The sequence below is a fragment of the Perognathus longimembris genome, chromosome 4 (genome assembly GCF_023159225.1).
Source record: "Perognathus longimembris pacificus isolate PPM17 chromosome 4, ASM2315922v1, whole genome shotgun sequence".
Classification (NCBI taxonomy): domain Eukaryota; kingdom Metazoa; phylum Chordata; class Mammalia; order Rodentia; family Heteromyidae; genus Perognathus; species Perognathus longimembris.
In genome coordinates, this window is record NC_063164.1 from 73,122,328 (window position 1) to 73,147,320 (window position 24,993).

At 35.1% G+C, this 24,993-nt stretch overlaps 1 pseudogene; it reads left to right on the forward strand.

Annotated features, from left to right (window-relative positions):
• The first annotated feature begins 10,775 nt into the window (after positions 1-10,775).
• Positions 10,776-12,091, forward strand: LOC125350028 (annotated as a pseudogene).
• The last annotated feature ends 12,902 nt before the right edge of the window (positions 12,092-24,993 follow it).

Here is a 24,993-nt window from a genome sequence, read left to right on the forward strand (position 1 = left end):
ATATAGCCTAGTGGCAAGAGTGCCTGCCTCGGATACACGAGGCCCTAGGTTCGATTCCCCAGCACCACATATACAGAAAACGGCCAGAAGCGGCGCTGTGGCTCAAGTGGCAGAGTGCTAGCCTTGAGCGGGAAGAAGCCAGGGACAGTGCTCAGGCCCTGAGTCCAAGGCCCAGGACTGGCCAAAAAAAAAAAAAAAAAAAAAAAAAAAAAAAGAAGCCAGGGACAGGGGCAGGGAATATGGCCTAATGGAAAGAGTGCTCGCCTCGTATACATGAAGCCCTGGGTTCCATTCCCCCATACCACATATACAGAAAACGGCCAGAAGGGGCTCTGTGGCTCAAGTGGCAGAGTGCTAGCCTTGAGCAAAAGGGAGCCAGGGACAGTGCTCAGGCCCTGAGTCCAAGCCTCAGGACTGGCCAAAAAAAAAAAAAAAAAAAAAGAAGAAGAAGAAGCCAGGGACAGTGCTCAGGCCCTGAGTCTAAGGCCCAGGACTGGCAAAAAACAAAACAGGGGCCCAGGACTGGCAAAAAACAAAACAAACAAACAAATAAATATTTTGAACCATGCTTGTGTCAGTGGAATGAAAATGACTAGATCATAGTGCATGATCTTCTTGCCATGATTTTGGACTTGATTCATTAGTATTTTATGGAGCATAATTGTATTAGTGATCATTAGAGTTGTTTGTACTCAGATTTCTTTGCGTTGTGTCTTATCTGGTTTTGTATTAGGGTAATATTGATTTTGTAAAATAAGTTTGAAAGATTCATTTTCTTTCTACTTTTTGGAATAGTTTAAGGTGACAATGTTTCTAATTTTTTCATTACAGTTGGATAATATCCAGTGCTAAATTTATTTGGCCCAAGAGTTTTCTTTGTCAGACTATTCTATTTTGCTTCACTATTTCATTTTAGTTTTTTAGCAATTTTTTTGGATAGCATATCATATTTTTGAATGGGATTGACCTTTGACACCATAATAGTTCAAATATACCTTTTAATTCTTGGGGTTAGACATATGTATCCACTATTCTCAGCACTTATTATTTGAACTGGAGTCTTGTTAACTTTTGCCTGGGTTGCATTTTAACTGCAATTGTCCCATTTCTACCTACTGAAAAACTTGGTTTACATCCTTGTCCTACTACACCGAGAAGGAAATTTTATTACTGTTTAGTCTCATTATATGCTATTTATCTGGAAATATATTCTTTACAAGATTTTCCAGATAATATGAATATTACTTTTAAAAACAAATTGTTTCATTATTTTATTGGTATCTATTACGATACCACTGATTTCACATCTAATTTTACTTATTTATAACTTATTTTCATTTTTAGGGTAAGAGTTTAGGTTGGTTAAGAATTTGTAAAACACTTGTTTTTTTTTTCTTAAAGAACAAACTCACTGAACCTTTATATTATTCATTTAGTTTCTATTTCATTTATTTCATCTCTGATATTTATTATTTCTTCCTTTGGACTGATTTTTACACTGGGATTGTTTTGTCCTTCTTGTTTTCAGTGTTTAAGTTGCATCACTAAGTTATTTAATTGAGATCTCTGATATTTGTGTGTGTGTGTGTGTGTGTGTGCGCGCATGCATGCGCACACGTGTGTTTATTACTAAGGCTTGAACTCAGGGCCTCACATTCTCACTTAGTTTTTGCCCAAGGCATGTACTTTACAACTTGAACCTTACTTCTATTTCAAGCTTTTTGGTGTTCAATTGAGGATAAGAGTCTTACTGACTTTTCAGCATGGGCTGGCTTTCAACCACAGTCCTCAATTTTCAGCCTATCAAGTACCTAGTAATACAAGCTGATTTGGTTTTAATATAGGCATTCATAGTTATAAACTTCCTTGTTAGTACTGCTTTGTGTATGCTCTAGATTCTAGAGCATACATAACAGAAAGTACCTTTCAGGATTGAAATAAAAAGGGAAACAAAACAAAAACAAACAAAAACCTAATGTTTGAAATCTCTAGATATGGAGAACACATCATCCCTTAGAGCCCAGATGGGATGATAATTATCACAGTGGAATGAGGAGACCTCTGATCCAATATTGGCTACTCTCTTTACTGTGAGGCTGATAACCTTGTGAACACCAATGGCATAAGAAAACAGTATCTATTTCATTAGAATTCTCTGATTACATGATTTGCAAAACTTAACACAGTATGATAAACAGAGAGATACAAATTAAGTCTCTTATCAACTCAAGAATGACCACTGACAAATAACTTAAAATGTTCATTTTATTTGTGTGTGTCTTTCCCTACTTCCAAAATTTGGTACATACATGATGGATAGATTTTGTTTGTCTCAGGATAGGAAAATTTCATAATACTATATCAGAAAAAGAAGAGAGAAAAAGAGACTAGGGGACAGCTAAACCTGAGCAAATAATAAAGAAAGTTTAGCCTAATAAATAAGTTTGTGCTTGGAAATTATGAAATTTCTACTTCATAAAAATTAAAATCTAACTACTGAAGAAAACATGATGACAACCCTTATACTTTATAATTATCATCAGAGCTTATTCACAATTTTTGTTAACAATTTTCCATGATTCTTTTCCCTTTGGTTTATCCTGTTGCCACTCCTTTTTATTTTGGTACTCTGTTATATATATATATATATGTTTATCTGATTTGGGGAAGGGAAGGAGAGTAACAAAATGGTGAGACAAAGGATAAAGGGTGAATCAATGCAATAGCGATATTCACAAGACAGTATGTTGGAAATGAACTTTACAACTTGGCAGGGAGGGAGTGGAGTCAGTGGTGGGAAGGAGAAAACAAGGGAGGGGTTAACAATGTTCAACAAGAAATGTACGCATTACTTTAATTATATAACTGTAACCCTCTGATAACACTCTTAAAATACAACTAAAATATTTATATGTTAAAAGTAAGTGATATGGACTGGTACAGACCTCAGATAACTAAGGATATATTGTCTTGCACTGAATGAAATGTGATTAGAATATTTCTGATGGAAACCCATGAAGTTACTACAGTCTTGAAAAGGATCTCTAAAAATTCCTGAAGTTTAGAGAACACAATAAAATCCTTTATTTTTTTAACTAAATAAAACTGTCAAAGGCCCTCTGAACAATATTTTCCAAAAAGACAAGCCCTTTTCTTTGGGTAACACCCTAAAATTACATCATAGATTTAGTTACAGTATAAAGAAAAGAAACTGTAAGAATTCTTTTGAGCAAAGGCGTCTTCCAGGATAAAAGTCACTGGAATATTTTCACATAGGTAGAATACTAACATTATAGTTGCTTTCTGACAAGTTATCATCAGAGGGGTTAATTTTAGAAGTACGGAATCAAAGAAACATCATCGATGTAGGCTACTTTGTTGAGTTCCAAAAATGTGTCGAAAGTAACAAATCAATCTTGCATGTACAGTCAAGGACCAGTTTTAAGAATAAACCATGGTTTACAGGACACTCTTACATTTAGTTTTGTTTTCCAACCATGAAAAGGAATCTTTGTTTCTAGTCAGGAGGAACACCTGTGTAATCCTTAAACGTTTACAGACATGTCTTTAAAAGCTCTCTGGTACAGTTAAGATTTAATCTATCAAAGTGTTATAAATAATGAAGACATAGCCTTAGGTGGCAATTTTTTTCCACAGCAAATAGAAAAACAACAGTAAAAACTTCTTTGCTGATTTTCACATAGCTTATATAACACTGCCAAGAGGGGCAAAGGGAAACTATAATTCTGGAGATACAGCTTTGGCATTATTAATAGTGTACTGAAGACTGAAGATAGGAAATAGGGTTTTGGCTAAGCTAAAATTATGCAATTTAGATCTGATTTTGAAATTCTTATATTGGAAAGAAGATGGTTGTAAGAATAATCATGCAGTCTTATGCCTAAACACAGACCTACCTTATTCTTTCAAATGATTTCAATAATTATCCAAGACAACCAAATACCTGATAGATGCATGTGAAATTCAATCTAAATTTTCAAGCAAGCATCATGTTGGCTTCCATAATGTATAGTGTGAAGGCGTGGTTCTAATCCTCAATATTAAGATTGGGTAGGGAATATAAAGAAAAATGGTAAAGAGTAGAACCATGCCAACCCTTTCCAAATCAGACCTGTTCCTTGCTATATCAGTCATCTGCTCTTCAGAAATTTCTTTCTTCCCATCTGTTTCCAGATATACAGAAGCACATGATTAATCCTTGAACAGCTTGTCCATCTTCTTAAAAATGAACTGCCATTATGGTTCTAGGTATTTTGAGAATGGAAGGAGCTAGGAAAATTGACATATAAATGATATTTTGTTTCAGGAGTTTCAGATGGTGACAGTTCAGTGCAGAGGTTGGAAAGGGAATGGGGGAACATAGATGTTATTGTTAGGAAAGTATCTGTGAATATACCTTCAGAAGGAAAAGAGTGATCTTAGAATAAAGCTATTTTGGGTAAGGATAAAGGAGAAGGCTCCACTAATGTCAAGAGCTTATGCTCAAGCAGAAAAAACCAGCATTAGAGTCACAGAACCTTAGTAATTCTAGGAGACTCTATTTCCTATAACTTGCAGTGGTTACCTAACTTTCTAACTACAGTTTTAAAACATTTCTGGATAAAGGAAGTGGATCTTAAAACCACCCATCAGACACAATTTAAGGGAAACATAAAACGATTTAACTCAGCAATGCTGATTTTACCCTGCATAAATTCTGAGTCAGTTGGATATTTGTGAGTCTTAGCCCTTTGGATATCTTGCTCCCAGTAGCTTCCTCTAGACTGTGAGGTATTCTGTACATTTACTTTCAATAACCTTGCTGAATGTCTAGAAAAAGAAGGTGGTCACTACTGCTTATTCTGTGTGTGTGTGTGTGTGTGTGTGTGTGTGTGTGTGTGTGTGTGTGTAGGTCATTGGGGCTTGAACTCAGAGCCTAGACTTTGTTGCTGAGCTTTTGCACTCAAATCTAGTGTTCAACCACTTTGAGTCACAGTACCATTCCAAGCTTTTTTGGTAGTTAATTGGAAAGAAGATTCTCAAAGACTTTCCTGCTCATGCTAGTTTTGAATCATAATCCTCAGATCTCAGCCTGATGAGTAGCTAGGATTACAGGCACATGCCACCAGTGCCTGGATTGCTTATTGTTTTTAGTGTGAACTCCAATATGTGAATTATTTCCCCTACAATTTATTGTTATGGAAATCCACTACTTCCTTTTTTTTGTTTTTGAACATTGTCATGATTAATTTATCTACTTTTATTTTTTTAATTTTTAAAATTTTATTTTCAAGGTGATGTACAGAGAAGTTAGAGTTAAATATGTAAGAGGGTGAGTACATTTCTTGTCATACTTGTTACCCACTCCCTCATTTTTCTCCCTCCTTTTTTCCCCCCATTCCTCACTCCCACCCTCCTCCCCCAAGTTGTACAATTAATTTCCAACATATTGTCGTGTGACTATCACTATTAGGTGGCTTGCCCTTCATCTTTTGTCTCACCAAAACTGATTAAGAAACTGTTAGCAGTTGAGTTGATTCAGATTGATTTAGGACTTGAGAATCATGTTATAGGAATAATTATAGCTATTGGAATAATAACTTTTAGCATTATAAGAGGTTTAAATTTTGGACAAAGTCAGAGCATGTTCCACTTTACTTCTTAATACTAAATTACACACATCAGTACATGGAACAGTTTAGTCAGGTTGATGCTTATTCCTACTCTGAACCATTTAGCTTTCTGTTTTTACATATCTGACTCAACTAGACATCATGATCGGGCATATCCTGGGAAATACACAGGTTACATGAAGGTATGTGTATATATCAGAACAATATGTCTTGCAATTAAGTGTTGTTGGTATACAAGAGAGCACTCAAAGCTCTGTAATACTGCTCACCAGGATATTGCAACAGTCTTCACACACCAAATCTCAGGATTCCAGGCAATGATAGTGAATGATAGTGATAGGAGAGAGAATGCATCGATGTGAATTGACATATTAATAATTTCTAAAGTCAGAGATTATTTCAAAGCTAGTGAAGCTTTTCTAAGTACTCCCTTTCTGGAATTTTACATTGGTCATTAAACAAAACTTCCTTATTTGTTGAATGACTAGATCTCTGATCCCAACTGAAATTATGGTTGGTCCAAAGGTCACTTTTTTCAGCATGTAACATTGAGTAGGATAGGGCTAAGGTTTGGAAGCCCTCTCTTAACTATGTCAGCATTGTATAATTTAATGATAGATATATAACATAATCTGTAACACTATATACTGAAATATTGGGGTGTTGTTACTAAGAATAACATCACCGTACTAACTAATCCATTTCCTCCTGGTTTCCTGACTGATAAAAAGTGATTGGACTTCTACTTTGAAATAGGAAACTAGAAAATTACCCAGTCTTAGTTGGAAATATCTGCATAGAATTCCATTGTTTTAATTTTGAAGACTATAGTTCTAATGACTACAAGTTCAAGATCAAGATAGATTTGGCTCCTTGTAAAGACCCTTCTTTGGCACATAGACAGATGTGAACACACATACCACTACCACCACCACTGAGATAGAAAAAAGAGAAGAGTTATAATGGAATTCATTCTATAATGAGAGCTATCCTTTCATCGTTTCATCTAAACCTACTAACTTCCCAAGAATTTCAACAACAAACAATCTGAAATTTTACAAAATTTCAGGGACACAAACTTACAGTCTATCACATGCTTATATTATAAATAAACAAAAATTCAATCAGAGCAAATGCTGTTTTTTCTAACTGATTTAGCTGGAGAGAAGGCGGAATATATGAAGAGCAAACTGAACAAAATGAGAGATATGAATGTGTGACTTGTTCCTACATTTAGAAGTCATTGTTGGGTACAAGTGTACATGAGAGACATTTTATGTGATTCTGGCTAGTTGGTATTCATTCCAAGTACATTAGCTGGACACCTTGTAAAGCGTTCACCAAGTCTCTGTTTTTTTATTAACATATTTTTCTCATATTATTATGAGATTATAGGATGATTAAATAAAGCAGACTATAAAATGCATAGTACAACACTTAGATATTAGTAACAAATTAATAAATGGAGTGATTGTTTTCCTTTCACCTAGTTTTCCTTTCCATCTCAATTCCTATCTCATTACAGTTATGCTTGCTTTAGCAGTATAAAAATAATTATTTTTTATTCATATGAATGGCTTAACATTTATGCCTAATGATGTGTAGCATAATAGCTGTTTTACATATCATTAAATATGTGTCTGATTAACTTTGTTATATTTTTAATTGTAACATGAAATTCCTCTTGCGCATACTCAGTTATTACAGAATGTTGTATAGAAGGCATGGTTGACTGCTTTTAACCTGAATGGATTACAGGGAACATTGATTATAAAATGTGCAAATAGTAGGCCTCAGAGCAGCAAGGCATAAAGAAAGAGACAAGGTTAAGAGTCACATAGATTAAGGATTGCCAGCCTTACTCTATCACTACAACTTATTCAACTCTTTAAGTTTTTATCCATAGAGCATAACTAGTGCTGTTTGCCTATCATGTTGGACTTGGAAATTTTTGCTAAAGATCTATAAGCCCTTTGAGATATAATAGACAGGTGGTTGAATTCACTATTACAATTGTTATAATTTTGTACTTTAATTTGAGATGAATTTCCAAAATGTCTGTTGTATTTTTCATTTCTGCTTTCCAAGCAAGACATTATCATGTCTTTCTTTCTCATTTTCTACAAAGTCAAAGCATAAGACAGCATTGCAATATGCCTGCGGTTATATAGGTAGTCAGAGAAGGAAAGCTGTGCCAGGTGCTGGCACTACACCTCTTCCTTTACTTTTTTCTTAGTCCTTGTTCAATGTTGGCAAAACAACCCAAGGCACACATTCTTCTAGGGTTGAATCAGCCACATCCTGTGCTCCCAAGAAAGGAAGCACATATGAGCCAAGAGGAAGTGGTATTGTTAAATTAGTAAAGAAATCAAAGCACAAATAGCAGCCTACCCATTCTGTGCAGGAAATGCGATAAAAAGTCCACATTATGTGGGTTTAAGAACCTTGAGAATATTCAGATCTGTGGCCTAGTTCATGCTTCTCTTCCAACAGGAAAATACAACTTCACCAGATTAAAACCTATTTTCATGAGACCTAAACCCTGTTTTTCAGGAGACCTGGCTCTTGTTTTGTTCATCATCCATGAATATGTTCCTTCATGGATCTCCCTTCTACGGATATTACTGAATGCACAGCCAGGCATTGTCCAAGATACCTTGCACTCCGTTGTATGCTCTCACTGTGGACATTGCTGCCCATCAGAGGGCCCCACCTGACATACAAGGCCCTGCTTCAGAGGAGAAAGCTGCTTTCTTAGAAGATGTAGTTCCAGTTTATACACCTTGGCATACAGTCTTATATGTCTTATGACTAGACAAGGAAGAATTCACTATGGTATACTTTCCTGGTTCTTTTTGTCATAATTTAGTTTTTTTCTCTGAAGTTCTGAGGAGAGTATAATATTGTGGTTAAAACCTTGGCCTAGGGTCTTACTAGGCAGATCAGTTAATTTACTTCTAAGGTGTTTTTCTGGAAAGGGCATTACAAGGATATAACAAAAATATATTCAATATGAAAAGTATAATATCTTCTCTTTATTTCCTGTAAGTTAACAACTGTAACTAATAAGGACAATTATAATCATTGTGAATACTTCCACTTGTTTCAATCATGCAATCAGGAAGAACTAAAGATGGTGGAGGGTGCTATTTCCCTCATTACATTTGATATTTCACATTATCAGTGTAATTTAAAACAGAAAACAATAAAATTTGAAAATAAAACCAAATTATTTTGCAAATTAATTATTTCTCTCATAAGTAGTCTAAATATCAGATACATTTAAAATTTGAATTGTATGTGTGTGTGTGTGTGTGTGTGTGTGTGTGTGTGTGTGTGTGTGGTACTGCTACATCAATTTGGGGCCTTTCATTCTTCTAGATTTTTTTTTTTATGCCCACTCTGCACTTGAGTCAGTTTTTCAGTCTGGTATTTGGCTTGTTATTTGGAAATGGAGTCTCTCAGGCTCTCTGCCCTGGCTAGCTCAGCACCATGATCCTGAACGTCTCAGTGTCCTGAATAACTGAGATTACAAGTGTAAACCACCAGTAACTGGCTTTGAAGTTTGAAATTTAGCATGACTCTTTGCTAATAAATTTAGAGTAATGAAGCAATTTGGATATACATATTTTTTGGTTATGACAAAAATAGTTATTTTTTCGATCATGAGTCTCTAGTATGAAAAGTTAAAGATATTGTTGCTAGCAATGTTTTATCAGAAAAGGTAATTTTATGTAGTTCATGAGTAAAGTCCTGGCAAAAGACAGTCCTGTAAATAAATATAAAGGCCCCATAATACATAATTTTCTCTTAAAATCTAATTTGATTAATTTAATAACAATTAAGCACATTTTCAATGGTCTTCCTAAAATATTTGAGTAATGAAGGAGTAATTTTACTTCTACAGTAAGTACAAAGAAGAGAAACTGACACTTATTTCTATAAACTAGACATGTTAAAGGCAACTTCTCTAGAATCTTACCTTTATGATTGAATATCATGATAAAGTCCCATAACATCACTGACATTACACATAATTTGAAAAGGGGACATTGTACAAATATTGGTGTGAGTCAGAAATGAACCTTCTGGAAGCTCTGGAGAGAGTCTGGGTTGCCTGTTCTTACCCCACTTTTCCTCTGATTCTGTTGCCTTCTTCCATTTCTAAAGAATTCTACCCATTCCTCAGAAAGAATGATATTGTGCCATTTATTAAAAAATGAAAAGACTTGGAAGATATTATATTAAGCAAAATAAGCAAGATATACAGAAATAAAGGCTGTACGTTTTCCCTCATTTGTGGTAACTAGAATGTGCCTAACAATCTACAAGTAAACACACTCAATGACTAAAATAAATAAATAAAACTGGGATATGAAAATTATATAGAATTTTATTAATTGTCATACAGAGCCCAAAGGATGCTATGCATAGAAGTAGTGGACAAAAGTTCAATAGCTATGGACAGATGATCATACAAAATAATACGTTATGAAATGAGCTCTAAGAAAAGGAAAGGAGACATTCTTTAGTTGTCATTGTTGCTGTTTTAGTTTTCATTTTCTTTTGTCTTCTTTGTTTGTATTTGGGAGGGGGTAGGAGAGCATGCAACAGATGTAACAATGATGAACAAATACAACAGTGATAGTCACTGGCACTACTTGGGGAATGAACTAGGTATCTTGCTGTTGTTTACCAACTATACAAATACAATTTTAAAAACAGAATTCAGTGATTTTTTTTTCTAATGACTTCTTGGTTTAGGAAATCCAGCCTTCATTATGGTTATAAACAAATTTTGGTTGTTTATAAACTGCCCAATTTATAGTAGTTTGTAAGAGCAGCCTGACTTCATACCCAAGGAAAATATTTAATCCAGCTCTTAATCACTTGAAATATCTATTTATTGGCAAAAGACATTTTAAATTGAAGATTAAGAAAATTCTCTTCAAATTGTCATGTTTTCATCTTATCCCTTTTTCAGTCTGAGTATTGAAAATAATGGCCTTGCCATTTATTCTACAGAATAACTTTGACCTTGAGAATTTGATGTTCAAAGATCTTCAAAGGGAAATTTTAGCCAACTAAATTACAATAACACCTCCTTAAGAATAAAGCACACAGGGAACTTTCCAGAACGCTCGGAGAGAAGCTGGAGGAGCGGCGGCTGCCCCAGCTGCGCACAGCTACGCGCTCCTTCCCGCTCCTTCATAAGCCCCAGCACACTCACCGGCTAGAAAATGGTGAAAGAAACCACTTACTATGATGTTTTGGGAGTCAAACCCAATGCCATCCAGGAAGAATTGAAAAAGGCTTACAGGAAACTAGCCTTGAAGTACCACCCTGATAAGAATCCAAATGAAGGAGAAAAGTTTAAATAGATTTCTCAAGCTTACGGAGGTTCTCTCTGATGCCAAGAAAAGAGAATTATATGACAAAGGAGGAGAACAGGCAAGGAGGGTGGAGCAGGTGGCAGTTTTGGTTCCCCCATGGACATCTTTGATATGTTTTTTGGAGGAGGAGGAAGGATGCAGAGAGAAAGGCGAGGTAAAAATGTTGTGCATCAGCTCTCAGTTACCTTAGAAGATTTATATAATGCAACAAGAAAACTGGCTATGCAAAAGAATGTGATTTGTGACAAATGTGAAGGCCGTGGTGGTTAAAAAAAAGGGGGGACAGTGGAGTGCTGTCGCAACTGCCAAGGTACTGGGATACAAATATGAATTCATCAGATAGGACCTGGAATGGTTCAGCAAATTCAGTCTGTGTGCATGGAGTGCCAGGGCCATGGAGAAAGGATCAGTCCTAAAGATAGATGTAAAAGCTGCAATGGAAGGAAAATAGTTCGAAAGAAGAAGATTCTGAAAGTTCATATTGACAAAGGCATGAAAGATGGCCAGAAGATAACATTCCATGGTGAAGGAGACCAAGAACCAGGATTGGAGCCTGGAGATATCATCATTGTATTAGACCAGAAGGACCATGCTATTTTTACACGACGAGGAGAAGACCTTTTCATGTGTATGGACATACAACTGGTTGAAGCATTGTGTGGCTTCCAAAAGCCAATCTCCACTCTTGACAACCGAACCATAGTCATCACTTCTCATCCAGGTCAGATAGTCAAGCATGGAGATATCGAATGTGTTCTAAATTAAGGCATGCCAATTTATCAACGACCATATGAAAAGGGCCGCCTAATCATTGAGTTTAAGGTAAACTTTGATGAAAACGGCTTCCTCTCTCCTGATAAACTCCCTTTGCTGGAAAAACTCCTTCCTGAGAGGAAGGAAGTAGAAGAGACTGATGAAATGGATCAGGTAGAACTTGTGGATTTTGATCCAAATCAGGAAAGACGACGCCATTATAATGGAGAAGCTTACGAGGAAGATGAACATCATCCTAGAGGTGGTGTCAAACCTCATAATGGAGCCAGTGAATAGCACCCACTACTGGCATTTTAAATGCAGTAGTGACAGAGTGAAGGACTGTAATCATAAATAAGTTCACTACTTGCTATTTTTTTTGTTGTAATATTCAACTGTAGTAGTGTTTTAAAAAGTTAAATGAAGAATAAACACAAATATAAAAGCTCTGACTTTGCTCTGTATGTATGATGACTTGTGTGCAAGATGAAGTTTTAATACTTGTAAAAACTTTCAAAATAGTTCCTCTAGCATCTGTTAAACCACATATTGTAACTGATTCAGCTGTGTACATGGACAAGCTTAAACTGAAATGCTAGGTATATGTGTTGACTTTGGTGTATGGCCTTTTATCATTAATCTGTGGGGCTAAACCTTTGTATTTGGCTAGTGATCTGATAAAGTTAGTATGTAGAGAAATGTTTGTCTAGTTAATTTGTATTAAGTGGACTCATTGTGATATCTTTGCATTTTATTGCCTCAACTATTACTTGAAGAGTGGCGTAATACATATTTTAGCGTGTGTTAACAGTAATACAGAAATTATACCTTTCTAATGAAGAGGCTTATCATATGCTGCTTCTAAGGGCTTGCACTTCTAGAATTGCATCCCCCTCTGTGCCATCTTCTTAAATATATATATGTGTGTTCATATATAAAATATGCATATATATATTATGTTGACCAGTCATAGTTAACATTCTTTTTCCCTTTGGACCATGATATGCCCTTGAGTAGTGGCTTCTTCAGAGTTGGGTAGCAGAAACCATTGAAGAGACCTGTACATTGAGAAGTTGCATGTATAACATAGGAAGGTGTTCCTTAGGTGTGTTACAGGTTTACTTTAAAACATTTGCTCCAAAGTAACTGTAATTCAATGTTGATAGTATAGCAAATTACAATGAATAGCTTTAACTGTATGTTTAAAGTCATGTTCATAAGCTTAAATCCAGATATCAGAATTTAAGCAACTATTGAAATGTATGGATGTCTCCTTAATATACTGATTACAAAGTACAAAAAAAAGAATAAAGCACACAGAAAATATTGGGATGTCATAGTAATACAGCAGTGATTGCTAAATGAATATTTAATATACATTGTATTAATATATTGTTAAATATTTTTCAGCCTATACCTGTTATATGAGTAGGTCAGAAAAAAATATATCCCAATGTTATTGCCCAAAATATGAGCAATGACATTTTTATATGGGTTGTCCAAATTTAAAATTAGTGTAAAATTTGAGCATTGGATTTATAATGTATACTATACTGCAGTGTTTGTGTTAAGGTTTTACAGAAAAAGAAAACCAATAGGTGTCAGTAGGAAAAGAAAAGGAAATGAGAGGAAAAGAGAAATTTTTAGTGAATCAACTCATTGTATTAGGTAATTGTGGAGCAAGGTGAGTCTAAATTTCATAGTTCAGGGCCAGAAAACTGAACTTCAAATAAGAGATGAAGTTGTGCCCTTGAAGTAGAAAATCTTCTTAGGGAAACCTCAGTGTTTGCTCTTATGGCTTTCAAGAGAAACCATTTAATTACAAAGGTTAATGTACATAAACTACAATTACATTGTGATCAGTGTTTGGCCAAATAACTGGAAAGACAGATTCTAGCCCAGTTGGTAAACAAAATTAGCCTTAAAATGCCCAAGTCTGAGAGCAATATTAGTTTTTTTGCTTAGGGGATATATATGTATGTATATGTACATGTATATGTGTATATATACATATAACATATATACATGCACATATAGCCATGTAATGTATATATGTGTATAAATATATGCATACATAAATACATATATGTACATATACCAACATGTACATGTACATACATTGTGAATACATATATATATATATATAAAGAATAGCATGGAATTGTCAGTACTTTTCACTACTACAGATTATATTAAAACAGACCGCACTCAAATAGAATAAAAGAACTCAATGCCTTTTTTAATATAATTGGGTAACTTTTGAGATTTTGGTATTTATAATTGTACATGATAACTACTTTCATTGCACAGATATCAACAGTCTCAAAATTAAATGGAGAGCTGTCTTTTAAGTCCCCACACAGTTTTATGGCAGGATTTCTTCTTGCTTAGGGTGTATCAGTGTTTGTTTTATGAATGGTTTCAGCTAATTGGATGAAGACTACCACATTAGAGAGATCATTTTGTTTTACTCAAAGTCTCACATATTAATGTTAATTCTACCTGACGAATAAAAACCCACCAACACTGAACAATGCAGTATAAGGTTCAACAACTATTTGGGCACTATGGCTGAGCTAAGTAGGCACATACATTCAATCAGCACAAAATCTTACCTGATTTAACCCATGAACTGGAGAAACTTATACAATAAGAATGCAAATAATAATAAAAGAAATCAGGAGATGAATATGAAATTCTCTTGAGTTGGGTAGATATAATTTATTTTTCAAGAGCTGTTCCAATTTCTTAAGTGCAAGTACATTTGTGATCATAACTACAACAGAAAGGAATATATACAATGAAAATAAGAGAGGAGCACCAGGAAAAAGGTATCAGCCTAGGGTAAAACAAACAGTTCTTATAGCTGGAAAGTAGTCATATTCATTTTTTTCTTAATGTGTGTTCTCTAACGTGTGCATCACTCTAAACTCTGCAACTGCTGAAATGCCTGAAATGCTCAGATTGGGAGTTCCCTGCACCTATTTCCTGTGGCTGGGTGAAGTGGGAGTTCAATGGAGAGACATAGTGAGCAGATACATCATTTCAGTAGAAACAGCAAGAACTCACCCTCTGCAGCAATCACAGTATCCCAGCTCTCCTGTGCATTTTACTTCTCTCCTACTAGGCTGGAATAAATAACAGAGAGACATATGAGTGTTTCTGCTACCACTGACTTGAAATCTAATAGCATCAAAAGTAAAGTATAATGTTTATAATTAGCAAAGACAACAGTTGCTTACTCCTTCACCTTTAGCTTTCCCAAAGTTTGGCATCTTATCTCTCTCCCTCGGAGAGCTGGAAATGGGTTCGATTTGGAGTGGTTCCAGATTTATGTGTATTCTGGGCAGTTTTTGATTTAAAAAGACTAAAATACCTGATCCAATGCTCTCACCTCTTTCAGTAGCACACCTGTCACCTTCTGCAACTGTGAGCAGAAACAGAAAACTCTTCAAGTTAATTTCTTTACCATTAAATTCAAGGAAGAATTCTGTTGAGAGGAAGTAAGCCATTGCTTTTTTTTTTTTCCAATTTACATACTGTGCATCTTGGAAAAATAAATAGGGAGTTAGCTATCACATGGAGACCGGTGACATTACAGTCCTTAATTGACTTTTTTGTTCCTACTTGAAAAGACAATATATATATATGAATATATATATTATATATAATATATACATATATGAAATGGAAAGGAATAAATGTTGTTTTAAAACCATTTCTGGTTGAATTTCCCTAATATTTAATCTAGGACCAGGACCTTAGGGATAAACAATGTACAAGCACAAAAATCATGCATTCTGTACAATATGAAATACATTAATCAACCAGATTTTTTAATAAAGTATTTAATTTAACTAATGGTTTCTTTCTTAACTAATGTACCAAAGTAGTATTGTTTATTGTACTGACGTTTGTCCTATTCCCTAAGCTGATTGCATTTTTAATCTCCACTTTATCTTGTCAAATTCTATTAATGAGTATATTTAAATATACAAAATATTAGAGTAGAAAAATATGAACATATTCCTCAGTTATCTGTAATTATGTGTCTATAGCTTAATAGTATTCTCACACTTTGTGCACAGAACTGTCTCTTTTATTTTATTTTTTTCGTTTTACCCAGCCTTTAATCAGATTATTCTACCTTTTCCTTAACAATAACATAGCCCGATAGCTTTTCCCATATGAACACATAAAATGATGCTAAGAGGGCTGGGAATACTGCCTAGTGGTAAAGTGCTCATATACATGAACCCTGGGTTCAATTCCCTAGCACTACATATATAGAAAAAGCCGGAACTGGCGCTTTGGCACAAGTGGTAAAGTGCTAGCCTTGAGCAAAAAGAAGCCAGGCACAGTGCTCAGGCCCCGAGTTCAAGCCCAGGCCTGGCAAAAAAAACAAAACAAAACAAAGATGATGCTAAGTGAAATGAACTTCAGGTTATGGAAACAAATGAAATATCATTGTTGTAGCTATTTTCAACATGCCATGTGAAACAGTACCCTTTGTTTTTGTTTTTGTTTTTTTCTTTTCTCTCATATTCATTTCCTGTGATTTTACCCCTGCTATCACTGTATATTGTATATACATATATTAGAACTAGGGAAGAGAAAGGGAATACCAAAATGGAGAGACAAAGGATAAAAAGACAAACCATTCCAAAGAAATACTTACAAAACCATTTGGTGTAAACAACAGTACAACTCATGTTGGGGAGAGGGAAAGGGGGAGGAGGGGAGGAAATGAGGGAGGAGGTAACAAGTTGGATAAGAAATGTACTCACTGCCTTACATATGAAACTGTAACCCCTCTGTACTTCACTTTGACATTAAAGAAAGAAAACTGTGAAGAACTATCCATTTTATTAACTCAGATTTTTTTCAAAATATACTTGGCACTGTGTTATGTAACTATTAAAATTGTTTTCCAAATAGACCTTATTTTGGTTACTACAAACTTTGCTATTAACAAATTATCTTAATGTTGTATGTATGTGTGTCTTCATGTGTATTTGTGTATACATTTTCATAATTTTAAGGAATCTGTATAGGTTGTGTTCTATGGAAAGCAGCATTTGAAATAAAGATTGGTATACAGAAAGATTGTTAAGGCCAGTTGACATTTCATAACTTGTCCAAGGGAGAGTTCAAGGACTCAGTTCCTTGGATCTGATGAAGGACAGCTCTGAAGAGCTACACAGTTGCCATGATATCTCTCACTGTGACATTTTTTTCCATTCTTCCTTTGCCTTCTCATCCACCCTCACCCTCATCACCCTCTCCCACTAACCCAGCCCCACACAAGTCTCTGTGTAGAGCACAAAGACAGCTTCTGTAAGCAAGGGCAATTTTCAGTGATGTTCAAAGCCAGCAGCAAATAACCCTTAAACTTTCAAAATCTCAATATCTTCCTTTTTTCTACACTTTTTCATATTTATTATGCATGTAAAATTCTGTTAACATACTTGGTACCCTCTTCAATGTTTGCCTGAGGGCATTTAGATACATCTTCATCTCTCTATTTTCAGTTACTTTATTTCGATAATAGTGAGGTCATCTTAACATGTTGGAAACCAAATCTAACTTATTTAAATGACCAGAGAAAAATGATAGAGTAGCATGCATATTCTTTCAAAGATGAACACCATCATAATACTGTGTATACATACATGAATATGGGACCAGGTAACTGGAGGGGATGAGTGGTGTTGGGAGAGATTGGAGGGTTTGAGAGAAGGATTGACATTGATCCAGATGCTTTCTATCCAAAAATTGACAAATTGAAACCTCTTTGTGCAACTCTCAAATGACAGTAAAATCTTCTATTAGAATTAAGACATTAAAATAATTTCTCTTTAAGTGTGTCTCGAGTGCCTACACTTTATACATATTTCACTTCTATTCATTGAAATAAAAGACTAAAATTGTTGAATTAATATAAAAACTCTTGAATATTTTAATAGATATTATTGCTTTAAGCTAAAATATTTTATTAGCATTAATATCTGAAGCCTAACAGGTGGTTGTTTATAAAAACATAGTCATATAATAGTCAGTCAAATTTTTTATGAACCAAATGAAAAAATGAGAATTTATACATAAACTTAGAACATGCTTAAATTAAATTTCCATTGAGTTTTATATGTTGCCAGATTAGGCTTATGACCTTGAATTAAGTTGTTAGGTGTTGCCACTTATTATGGGCTATCCACAGGCTAAGTGGTTACTGCCAGGAAGAAGGGAGACTGTAGCTAGGAAGATGTTCCTGACTCTACTTCACTTCTTTTTTTTTTTTTTTTTTTTGGCCAGTCCTGGGCCTTGGACTCAGGGCCTGAGCACTGTCCCTGGCTTCTTCCTGCTCAAGGCTAGCACTCTGCCACTTGAGCCACAGCGCTGCTTCTGGCCGTTTTCTGTATATGCGGTGCTGGGGAATCGAACCTGGGGAATCGAACCTAGAGCCTCGTGTATTCGAGGCAGGCACTCTTGCCACTAGGCTATATCCCCAGCCCTCTACTTCACTTCTTGACCCTGTTAGTATGTGAGCATTTCTTTGTGAAACTCCACACAAGTGGTATGGCTAGATGAAACCATTCTCCTTCCTTTCCTGGTTGGCTGTTAGACATTCCAGCCAGTCAGGTGAACCATGTGAACAGTTTGCTTTTGAGAGCAGGTCTGAGTTTTCTAACTGTTATTGACTCTGCCTAGTGACCTCAGAAACCATGCCTGAGGTGCCATCATCCCATGATAAAAGCTATATGGGTCCCTAAGTCACTCTCTGAAAAGCTGGGTGACACTGTGGACTCTATGGATGGGAGAGAATCTGATGAATTATGACACTTGAGGTATCAGTATTTTCTGGTTGCTAACAGTATATGTATTCATCTGATAAAAAATCTGCACATTTTTCTAGGTTGTGTTATATAGTATCTGCATGTGTATGTGAAATATTTAAAGATGGAATGAATGGAAAGTTAAATGGAGGGGGAAAAGTATAGATTATTGTCAGTAACTATAAAACTTTTGATGACTAATGATGTTCCCCTCTTTTTGTTTGAGTTTTACTAGCCCATAGGTCAGCTGTCCTTATCTTTTTAATAGTGAATGGCTGATGTGCTTAAACATAGTAAACAGACTGTTTACTTAGAGAAGGGTGACAATCACAGTTTTCATGTAATCATTCCACACATCATCACTTCTAGCTTTCCTCTTTCTATGAATATGAACATATTGCTTCAAGTGGTGGCCCAATACAAAAAAATTAACATTTCACTGGCACTTTATGGACATGTCTTAAGATCTGTGCTTTGTGATTGGTCAACTCAGCTATTTAATAAAAGGAATAAATGCCAATACTGTATACCATGTGATAGAATTCACCGTTCTGCTCTTGCAAGGTACAGTCAAAAAGGATTACAGTATTCATGCAGTCATTTTCCTATATGAAAACTTGTGCTCTGTCATGTATATGCATTAGACTTCTTTGTTTTTTATCTATTCCTGAGGTGTTTCTTTCATTTAGAAAACTCCAATTCTTGCCTCAAAGTCATGAAATGGAATTCCAATGTTGCATTTTCTATCAGGTTTTTACAATATCTGTGCTTTAACTGAATAGCACAAAATTCTGCATTGGTATCAGTCTGCCCATAGCTGTGGGTGGAAAAAAGGAGGCTTGCAAACTTTTTCTCCCTAATTTTGCTCAGTAGCAAACATCTGTCATCCCAAAATATGTCAGAGGATGAGAGCTGGAAAGGAGGAGCACAGTATTGGGCAAGTCATGGCAGAAAAGTCTAAAGCCAGTCTCCACAGAAGGAAGCTGGATGTATGGGTATGCAACTGTCATGGCTCAGATTTGTGGGCATGATGGGCAGGGCACTCTATCTTTAAAATAACCATTGAACCCTGGTGTCACTCTAACTGACCTGGATACTGTATATTTGTGTATTGGAAGTAGGGAAGCAAAGGGGAATATCAAAATGGAGAGACAAAGCATAAAAGACAAACCAATGCAACAGCAATACTTACAAAACTATATGCTGTAAACCAATCATATGGCTCAAGGCGGGGGACAGTGAGGGGGCAAGGCAGTGTGTGTGGGGGGGGAATGAGGGAGGAGATAACAAATTGGCTAAGAAACATGCGCACTTGGACCAAGAATCTGACTTCTTGGTAGAGTGCTTGCCTGGTATGCATGAAGCCCTGGGTTCGATTCCTTAGCACCACATAAACAGAAAATGGAGGAAGTGGTGCTGTGGCTCAAGTGGTAGAGTGAGAGCCTTAAGTGAAAAGAAGCTCAGGAACAGTGCTCAGGTCCTGAGTTCAAGCCCCAGGACTAGGAAAAAAAGAAAGAAAGGAAGAAAGGAAGGAAAGAAGAAAGGAAGGAAGGAAGGAAGGAAGGAAGGAAGGAAGGAAGGAAGGAAGGAAGGAAGGAAGGACGCAAGGAAGGAAGGAAGGAAGGAAGGAAGGAAGGAAGGAAGGAAGGAAGGAAGGAGTTGTACACACTAGTGGCCTTACGTATGAAACTGTAACCCCTCTGTACACCACTTTGGCAATAAATAAATAATAAATGAAATAACCATTGAAAAACAAGGCTAGAGTTGTGGTTCAACTGTACCAACCCAGCTTAGCGAGTTGGATCCCCTGATTCAAACTCCAGTACTGAAACAAAAAAAGAAAATGCATTCCAACCGTCTTGATATTTTACTTATGGACGTGATTATACTTAATTACTAATTTATTTGACAATTCCTATTGACTGGTAAGATTGTACATGTTTTTACTCATATAATGGAATATCTTATTTAATATTTCTTTTCTTTAATTTGCCTGCTGATATTTCTTATTCATTTCTATTCTTTAATTCATAACCCAAAGCTTTTGTCACTTAAATAAATCAGAATTATTTTCCAAATCTGTGCACCCTTTCAATATTTTCTTACTGTATCTTTTACTGTGTAGAAAGCTTTAAACTAAAAATATTTAAATTTATCAAAATGATGTTTGTTTCAAACATCTTGCTAAATATGTTTCAATTTAGATGTAGTAAGAATGTTTATGGTTATTCTAATATTTTCAAATTCTTCAATACAGTTTAAGAAATTAAGCAGCTACAGCTAATTTTTATATACTTTATTATATGTTATTATTTTTACTACTTGAGTAGTTCACTTCTAAATACTGCATTTAATATTCAAATATTGCATACACTATGCATCATATGTAAGTATATGCATTTTTGTTTATTTTAAATAATGAAGATTTATTGCTTTCTATAAATCAGTTTGTTTGTTTCCTCTCAGCTTCCAAATCACCCTTTTGCACACCTGCTCTGTTGAAATGGACTGAATCTTTAACATCTCCTTTGAAATGGAAGGTAAGTTTGTCATGAGAGCACCTTTGAATGATATTCCAGTAGGCAAGGCATGTCTCTCCCATTTCTGGTGTGATTCCTGATGTGCCTGAACTTGAGGCTCAGGTGTGTAGTGCCATTGGTTGTAGGGAGACCAGTGGTGCTCAGCATCAAACTCAGAGTATTCAGACCACTGGAATTGCTCAGCCTTGGCCCAAGGCCAGTGGTTCCATCTGCTCACAACCATACCAAAGCAGGTGCTGCATTTCTGGCCTTAAGTTGAAAAAATACAGAGACTTCTCTGTCAAGGGGAGACAGCCTCACCTTTTGGCCTCAGCCTAAAGACAGATGGACCCTCATCTTGGGTGTGTTTCTTCTTAGATGTCTTTCCTCAGGTGTGGTGTATTCCTTGGAAATACTTCTACATTTTTTATACTTACAATTCCATCACAATAATTCTTAATTATATCAAATTTATACATTTTACATTTTTAAGTACTTTCTCACTCTTAATTCTACCTGGCCTAATACAAATTATACTCATTCATCAGTTGATCTATGATATTATACCTTTGTGTTGTTATATTCATGGCCTTCTTTCTGATAACTTGACATTTTGTGCTTTTTCCATGCCAGTTCTTAAATAATTAATTAGTTCTCAGAGCTATTTTTAGAAATTTTGTTATTAAAAAGCCAATAAGATTCACTAAATCTGTATGTATATATATGTATACTATATTGTGAATTTAAAAATAATGATATAACTAACATATCTAATTTAATAAGGTATGTTACAAGCTATTTAAATACACCAATCTCCATATTTAAATGAGATATAAAATACTATTTTGTAGGTTTCATTCTTTTCTTACTGTATTATTCTTCACACTTTGTCCTTTGTTCCTTATATTAATGTAAGAATTTAGTTTTCAAATTCTTCAAAATGTTTCTGTGGAGCATCAGTTCTGTGAATTGAAAGGGAATTTATGAAGGATATTCATCATTTTCATGGTACTTAGGTTTTTTATATATAAGAAATCTGATTTTCTTCATTTATCTCAGTCAGAGTTTCTTGTCATTATTTTAATTTTTCTTCACAAATTACTTTGTTTAATCTTACATTATATATGTTTTCATCTCTTTTTCTTATGTCTACAAAAGTTACTGAATTTCCTTACTAGACCTAATTTTTTTTTAGATGTTCGCTTTTCTGTGTATGGCTTCATGTTTTCTGTTAATAGTAAATCATGCCATTTTATCCAATTTTTAAATTCTTAGTCTTGTTTAACTTGGTTACATAATATGATCAATTCAACATTGGACAGAGATAGTAATGAACCTGCTTGTTTTGTTGCTGACCAAAATTATCCAATATTTTACTATTGAGTAACATATACTATATGTTTTGAGTGCTAAAGAAACTTATTGATATTACTACTTGCTCAGTTTGGGATCAAATCAATAAAAAAAACTTTTTCTCTATTGAGATACATATATAACTGTATGATAGTTTATATTGAAACTTATTCTGTCAGTCTCTAAAATTTAGACATCCTTTATGCCAGGCATGGTGGCACAATATTCTAATCACAGCACTTAACAAGCCGAGGCATAGGATAATGAGTTTGGGGACAGTTGAAGCTTCACATAGTTACAGAGCAGATCCATTTCTCAACAAAACAAGGCAAACAAAATGCTTTCATTACTCAATAAATACTATTAATAACAGAAGCTGTTAAATACTGAATACTGTTAATACTTTTGTAAATACTGAACCGTTTTTCCTCTGTAAAATTATATCTGCTTTACAGCCTTTGTCTTGTATTTTCAATCCTGCATTGTTACTCTAATGTGTCTAGGTTTGGATTAATAATTATGTATGTAGTTTCATTTTGCTTATGTAATCCAAGCATTCATCTTTCACCAGTTCTGAGAAGTAAAAACAATTTAGATATTAAAAATATCGTATCCCCAGTTCATCTTTTTTTCCTTCTGTTGTAATTTGAAGTTAATAAAAGATATATTTCTCAATAACTTCAAATCATTTAGTAATGACCTAGTAGCAAGGAATTAATAGTATAGGAGCAACTTCACTTGTTCCTTTTAGTAAATTGAACTTAAAGCTCTAATACTGTGCGAAGAGTGTGTTGGGAGGAGAAGCTCAGAAGATGCTCAGTGTTTGACGAGAGAAGTATATAAGGCAATAAGGATGTCCTCATACCTGTTCCTGTAACTATAGCTCTTCCTCTAGTACTACCAGATTCAGAAGAAGGATGACAGACACAGCAGGAAACTCTCCATTTGGAGCTATGACCCAGGGACCTACATCAAACCTCCTCCATGCTCTACTGCCACAGAATTAGACACAAATCATTTGTCTTTACTCTGTCATATATTCAGTAGACTTTTCTGAATACCTTCCATATGACTATTCTATGGTGTTAACTCTACCCAGTTATTACTCCCCTTGATTTTTCTCCTCATTATTTTCCAACATGTAAGAAATTGTATCAATAAAAAGTTTTAAGAGATGAAAAAAATTTATCAGTTTTGAATCCAAGGTTCTTTTGTACCATCTATCATTACTTTTGTTTCTTTATTTTTGCTTGCTAGACTATATAAGCATATGAAGAGTCCAGTTTTTATATCTTTTTAGTATAGTTTTGAGGTTAAAATTATTTCAACAAGCACTTAATTTTCTCCATAGATGTATAACTATTTTCTTTGAATTTATGTGGTTTTCTTTGAAATCACTCCTAACCTCCCATTCCTTTTCTTTTTTTTAATTTGTTTATTAATTGAACACAAATTTTTTTTTACAAGGTGTTGTGCAAAAAGGGTACAGTTACAGAATAGGGCAGTGTGTACATTTCTTGTGATATCTTACATCCTGTTTTTCTATCCCTTCTCTAGGTCAGGTAGACACATATACAATATACACTGTATCAAGAACATATATAGTATTCACAGACTTGGTCTCTACTGTCTCTCCGTCTCCCTTTGTTAACAGTCATATATCAGGGAGATCATGCCACTTTGTTGTCTGTGTTCTAGGCTTGTCTCTCTCAACATTATTTGTTCGAGTTCTGACCATTTCCCTGCGAATAACAATATTTCACCATTCCTAATTGCTATGTAGTATTCCATTGTGTATAAGTACCATATTTTTTGGATCCATTTGTCTGTGGAGCAGCATCTGGGTTGTTTCCATATTTTAGCTATTGTGAATTGTGCCGTGATAAACATGGAAGTACAAATGTCTTTTGATATCTTAGGTTTTGCTGTTTAGGATAGATGTCTAGGAGTGGTATGGCTGGGTCATAGGGTAGGTCTATATTGAGCTTTTTGAGAAACCTCCATACTGTTCTCCAATATGGTTGTACTAATTTGCACTCCCACCAACAATGGAGAAGGGTTCCTCTTTCCCCACAGCCCCTCCAGCATTTGTTGTTTCCTGAGTTCAGAGTATAGGCCATTCTAACTGGGGTGAGGTGGTATCTCAGGGTTGTTTTTATTTTCATTTCCTTTACTAGCAGGGATGTTGAGCATTTCCTCATATGTTTCTTTGCCATTTTTATATCTTCTCTTGTGATGTCTCTCTTTAGGTCTTTTGCCCATTTCCTAATAGGTTTATTGGGCTTGGAGGGGCTTAGTTTTTTGAGTTCTCTGTAGATGACAGATATCAGGCCTTTGTCTGTTGCTGTGCTGGTAAATATCCTTTCCCATATCGTTAACTGTCTTTCTATTTTGGTGGCTATGTCCTTAGCTGTGCAGAAACTTTTTAATTTGTAGTAGTCCCATTTATCGAGTCTTTCCCCTATTTGTTGTGCCCCTGGGACTCTATTCAGGAAGTTCCTTCCTGTGC